Source organism: Mastomys coucha, unplaced genomic scaffold (assembly GCF_008632895.1).
Source record: "Mastomys coucha isolate ucsf_1 unplaced genomic scaffold, UCSF_Mcou_1 pScaffold8, whole genome shotgun sequence".
NCBI lineage: Eukaryota > Metazoa > Chordata > Mammalia > Rodentia > Muridae > Mastomys > Mastomys coucha.
The window spans coordinates 12,003,467-12,009,972 of record NW_022196914.1 but is presented as its reverse complement, the minus strand read 5'-3'; the positions used below and the strand labels follow the sequence as shown (position 1 = coordinate 12,009,972).

Below are 6,506 nucleotides of genomic sequence, written 5' to 3'. Positions count from 1 at the left end.
AAACTGTGAACAGATGCTTGTTCAACCAAATAGTACAAAATTTACATACTAAAACCAATATATTTTACCAGCATCTGTCATGTTGCCCCAAATATATAAGTGACAGTTACTTAGATAATCAAGGGTGAGTGGTACTTAAAAGAACACAGGTTATCTGAAGACAGCTGCATCATCAAATTGTCAACCTGCTGTGGCGATAACTTCATAAGTGAAGTTTTCTAGCCTCCTTCCCAATTACAAGTATCTAGCCACCAAAAACATTTGTCCCCAGTATACTACTTATATAATATTTATAATTATGAATATTGTAAGATTCTGAGTATCCTGAATCTTGTACTTTTTTTTCAGTTTCCTTACTTCTGTCCTCTAAGAGGTTTGTGTTTTACCACTGTTAAAAGACTACAAGACCAATACAACTCTTTTTTTTTCTTTTTTGGTTTTTTCGAGACTGGGTTTCTCTGTGTAGCCCTGGCTGTCCTGGAACTCACTCTGTAGACCAGGCTGGCCTCAACTCAGAAATCCACCTGCCTCTGCTTCCCAAGTGCTGGGATTAAAGGCATGCACCACCACTGCCTGGCTCTAATACAACTCTTACACAAACATTTAATTGGGGCTGACTTATAACTTCAAGGGTTTAGTCTATTGTCATCCTGGCAGGAAGCTTGGCAGGCTTCAGACAGACATGGTACTGGAGAAGGAGCTGAGAGCTCTATATCTTGATCTGATGGCATTCAAGAGGAAGGTGTCTTCCACATTTGCCAGAGCTTGAGCACTAGGAGATATCAAAGTCTGCCTACACAGTGACACACTTCCATCAAAAAGACCATATTCAGAATAATACCACTTTCCAAGGGTCAAACATAAGAAACCACTACCCTTAGCCTGGTAAGGTTTATTACCTTCCTGAGTATTAGGATCCTTCTTCCTTTCAGCAGGAAAGAATAATCTAATTTGAAGAAAATAACTACAAAACAGACAATTCATATATTTGACTGCACTTCATATTAGCTATGTATCATGCAATCATTAACACCTTGGGATCAATGTGTAGATTATTTTTGAATATAATTATCATTTATAAATAGATTCAATTGCTGCTTAGAGGAAGAATCAAATCTGTTCTAATGCACCATTTTAATCAGTAAAATTAGCTGACAAATTGCATGCATTTGCCAATTTTAGGCATGACTTATTTCAGCAAAAGTTTATAATGCTTAATAAAATTATTATCTATTCAGCATAGTAGAGTATTCATTTTCAGAATGTTACAATTTGATTTCAGATCTGCCTAGTAAATGGTTCTTTTAAGAATTATTTCTATTGATAATAGCTTTCAGATTTCTAAAAGATTCACATCCTAATATATTTGTTCATTTATCAATCTAAATTTAGATAATTCATACTCTACTCTTCTGGTCTGTTGAACATGCTATATAATTCAATCAGTCTTGCTACTAACATAAAACACCACTAAGTAATTTTTATAAGCATGACAAGTTATAGTAAGAAGACAATATTTTGATGAAAATGATTTTCATGTGACATTTTCTTGCCTTTATCCATTGTTTATACTATATATATATACACACACACACATATATATATATGTATATATATATGTATATATAGCATAAATTTCTCTTTGTCATTATAAGGGTCAAAAGAAGGTTTTGAGATTTCTAGACCATTGTTTTACAAATAAGTAATATCCAAAAACTCAGACTCATTTACTTTTATAATTTATTTAATAGTCCAACATTCTTTACTCTTCAATACTACTCACACCAGAAAACATATATGTATGGACAAACAAAACCAAATATTGCCTACATAGCTCAGAGCTATCATTGACAAAAGTGTGTATACTTAGGGTTTACAATATGATGTTTAGACATAATATGTATTATGATGAGTTTAATAATCAAAATAGCTAATATGTTTCACATCATTCTTAATTTTTGTAATAATATAAAAGATTTAATATGTTAGCAGATTTCAAATACAGAATATATCACTAGTTTCTCAGAGTCATCAAACATTATGTCATCTTCCCATATTTACTTATAATGTACCTTAGGAGTAGTTTTGTTTTCATTTTTTATTAATTATTTTATTTAATTACGTTCCAAATATTGCCTCCCTTGGTGGTCTCCACTCCACAGGCCCTTCACTCCCTCCCCTTCCCATTTGCTTCTGAGAGGGTGCTCCCCAAGCCCCTGACTCACTCCAATCTCACCCTGCTAGCACCCTCCTTCCCTAGGGCATTGAGTTTCTACAGGATTAAATGCATCCTTTCCCACTGAGGCCAGAGAAGGCAGTTCTCTGCTACATATGTAGTGGGGACCAGAGAGTTTGATTTTTAATACAGCTTTATTAAATAGTTCTCTATTTCAGACATGAATTATTTCATCGAATATCTATTGACTTGATAAGAAGTCAACAACAAATCATTCAGGATTTAGATTTCTTATGTGTTATTTTTATGAATTTAGCCTCATTAGAGAGCTTTGAATATCATCGATATGTTCTCACTGACATATTTCCACATAGTTTAAACCAAACAGAAAGCATCTCAACTTCCTGAGATAAATTTTCTGATGTTAGCAGGTGTTTTCATAATAGATGTTATTCATCAGTCCAACATTATGGGCAAGAAATAGTGGAAGTGGCAATAACTGTAACTGATTTTACAGCTTTGTCATGCTGCAACAAGTGTAAGTGATGACTTGATATCTCAAAATTAAGTGTAGCAAAATATCAAAAAAATGCCTGCATAAGGAATCACAAATATGGCTGTCTAGGTGGCTCAGCAGATAAAAGCACTTAATACAAACCTTGATGCACTAAATTCAAATATTAGAATCCATATGTCTGGAGAAGAGAACTGACTCCTGCAAGTTGTCTGACCTAAGTATATACATTGTGGCAGTTGCTCTATTACTACCATGAAGCAATCAAGCAAAGAAACAAACAAGTAAATAAATGCATCTTTTCAAATAAATAAAATCTTGAATTTAATGAGGATTATACTAAAATTTTAATGCTTATACCAAAACAAATGAAAATGGTATATTTTGTATATAATTTGTTGATAATATTTTTGGATGTATAACTAATAAAAATATTCTAACATAAATGTACTAAAATCCATTATATAATAGTTGTTTGTTATTCTGTTTGTGGATGTAATTTCTAATGTTGTCTATGAATATTTCAAGTGGAAACACTAGACTGCTCTTCTTCGCCATCAATTTTATCCAGAACATCAGGCCCATAATTGCTGAGGAACTGACCTTAATTTTCTTTATAAAATGTCTTATTTTCTTTCTTTACCATACTGTAATGAATTCAATGAGAAAGGAAGTAATAATCTCTCCTTTTGACAATTTGATAACAAAGTAAAATGTCAGTATTGGCATGGTGCTATGTCAGCACTCTCTAGTGTTACCTGTCTAGCTCAAATTTATTTCTCATTCCAGAAATCTCTATAGAGTCCATCTCCAACAACCATGTTATTCACTGAAGTGACCGTGATCATGCCTGAGGAATGGCTAGCCATACATTTATCTCCTTCTTCCATGCTCTGTGTTCAGAATGGATATAAGGTGTTTTCTTCCAGCTATGAACAGTTTGTGCAGAGTCAAATGTCATCTTGTCACATTCTTCTTTGTTACATGACCTCAGAACCATTTTATGTGTCAGTATTCTAGGGGTCCAAACAGAAACCATCCAAGTCAAAAGCTCTACCAAAAAGTATATGTAGGTTTTTTTTCCTCCTTTACAAAATTATCTGTACTGAAAAGAATAGACTTGCAGTACATTATCTTTGAAATTTTACAATGACACTTATGTAGTATGCTTAAAGTTTTCTATGAAGTCAATTCCTAAGCAGAAATATAATTATTAAAAATCACCTTCTTTTCTTACCATATAATATTCTCAAAAAAGTTGTCATTCTAGAGTTGACAAGATCCTGAGCCTTTGATCTTAATAGCATATATTTTGTCTACGGTGCTAAATGTCTGGGAGTCAAAAGGCAATAGGATTTTCGGGAAGAGAAAATGTAGATGTCTGTGTCACAGCATGCTAGATCACTCTGAAAGCAAAACTGAATCTAAGATTCAAGGGAAGCAATTATGTTTTCAGAACTTTGATTTTCAGTTGCATAGTTTATAATAAAAGTTGAACTTTGGGGATGGAAGCAGATGGAAGCCTGTTTGATGGGCTCTTCTTTTTCTCCCATTCCATAGTCATTTCTGCGGATTCTGATGGGCTTGCAGAGCTGTAAGAAGCAACATATATTATGATGTAAATGCCATCATTATGACATATGCTTAAACTTCTGCTGAGAAATAAATAAAATATCTCGAGATGCCTGCTGTTTATCCCAGCTGTTTATTTCTCACAGCCCATAAATGGAAAAGTCACACAGTTTAGCATTTATATGTTACCACGGCATTTGGAAATAATTAAAATTCTTTCAGAGAGTACTTTCTTTTTATTCTGAATTAGAAACTTGCAATCTCCAGAAGAAAGGGCAAAGCAGGGCATTAATGGAGGTTAAACTAAGTCTATTTTTTTTTCTTGATTTGTGATCTTGTTAGATTTTTTTCCTCTTCTTATTTCAATTTTCTAACCATTTAATAAATAACTGAGGAGACAATCTGAAATATGTACCTGATTCTCAATCCACATATCAGTCTGTATTTCCAGTATAGATCTTTGGAAAAGTATTTAAACTGGCTTGACTACAATGGATTTGGCTTGTGCAGACACTATTGCACATCAAGAAGTGAGAACCAAGGGAGGTACAGTTCCCCCACTAAAACATGCTCTGGTATCTTAAAAATTCTAAAAACAAGTGAACAATTCTGCATTTATAATCTAATAGATTATTTATTCATGAATATTTAAATATTTAATATTCATTGCTTCATAATTCTTACACAACTATATGGTTATAATATACAACTTCTAGTTTGTTTAACAGTAGATTTAGTTTTTATATAGCATAAGGAACAATGTAGAAGTATGGTCGTATTTGTTGGTTTGCTTACTAACTTCAATGATCTAATAGATTTTTGTCTGTGTCTGCATACCAGTTAACTTTGACCAGCAGAACAGACAAATTCTATCACAATTGTGGGACATACTACTGATTAAAAAGTTCACATCTTAAAATATAGTTATCAATTTTATTTTTCTTCATTATTTGAGTTGTTTTAAATAAAGTGATATGAGAACTTCATTAAATTTGCCTTTATAAGTGATTAATATAATCAAGTAATCAAAGTAAGTCAAATACATTTTGAAAAGAGTATAATAAATTGTATATCATTTGCTGTCAAATTAATCTAAAATTTTATTACAGTTTTATTTCAAATATGTTCATTGTCCCAAAAACTAAAGAGTCATTTATTATTGAAATTTTCAAAAGTGAATATTTGTGAGTATTAGCATTAGTAAGATAATCTGAAATTTTGAAATAATTTTTATCCTTAGGAGACTTGGGCAAACTAAATTTATATCCTCTCTAAACAGAGGATTGAGACTGAATCACTTATTATCATAAAATCACTTAAAATAGCTCCAGAATTTATAGTGTAATCATGAATGTATTCATTATTTTCATGTTAAAAAAAAAGCAGTAAAACTTTTACAAATTTGTCATTGCATATAAATTTTATTCTGATGTTTCATGAAATAACATTAGTTAAATTTAAATACTTTTTTTAATTTAGGAAATTAAAAATTTCAATACATCATTGAACTGGATGTTTTATTTTTACTGTCTAAATACAATTATGTTAATTTCCCTTTTTGGGGGGAAGGGGCAAGGAAAGGAATTATTGGCTTACACTTCCACAACACTGTTCTTTATTGAAGAGAGACAGGACAGGAACTAAAATAAAATAGTGCAGGGACTGATGCACAGGCTATGGAGTGGTGCTGCCTACTGGTCTGCTTGCTTGTCATTGTTTGCTCTGCCTGATTTTTTTTAATAGAACCCAAGACTACAAACCTAGAGCTAGCATAACCCACAATTGGCTGGGCCCTGCCCATCAATCATTAATGAATAAAATGCCTTACAGCTGCATCTTTTGTAGGCATATTCTTAATTGAGGTTCCTCCCTTTCAATTATCTCTAGCTTGTGTCAAGTCGACATAAAATTGGCTAGCACCAGGGCCTTAATTCGACTCTAGATTTGTCGTTGGGATGGGATGGTTGGTATCTCCTTTGGCCCTTTATCTGGAGAACTTCTGTCTTTCAGATGTCTTCCACTGTCTTCTTGCTGTCTGCAAGTGTCTTTGATAGTCTCAAGCTTGAGGAGCTGAAAAGAAAGCCATCTTTCAGTTGATTTCTCTGCAGTGACTGACAAAAATCTCTTCCTAATTGTCTTCAGATATTCAGGCTTCAGTGCATTTGCTTAAACCACAAATAACCTATTTAAAGGAGGTTCAGAATGCTCTGTAGAAAAAAATCTTTGAGCTTTTGAACAGACATC

At 32.8% G+C, this 6,506-nt stretch overlaps 1 long non-coding RNA gene across 1 annotated transcript in view; it reads right to left on the bottom strand.

The window, feature by feature from the left end:
• Nucleotides 1–4,154: 4,154 nt before the first annotated feature.
• The window catches only part of LOC116083790, a 9,095-nt gene continuing 6,743 nt past the window's right edge, over nucleotides 4,155–6,506 (bottom strand). The window contains exon 2 of the long non-coding RNA XR_004115915.1: nucleotides 4,155–4,282. This is a non-coding gene — a long non-coding RNA (uncharacterized LOC116083790). The remainder of the gene's footprint in view (nucleotides 4,283–6,506) is intronic.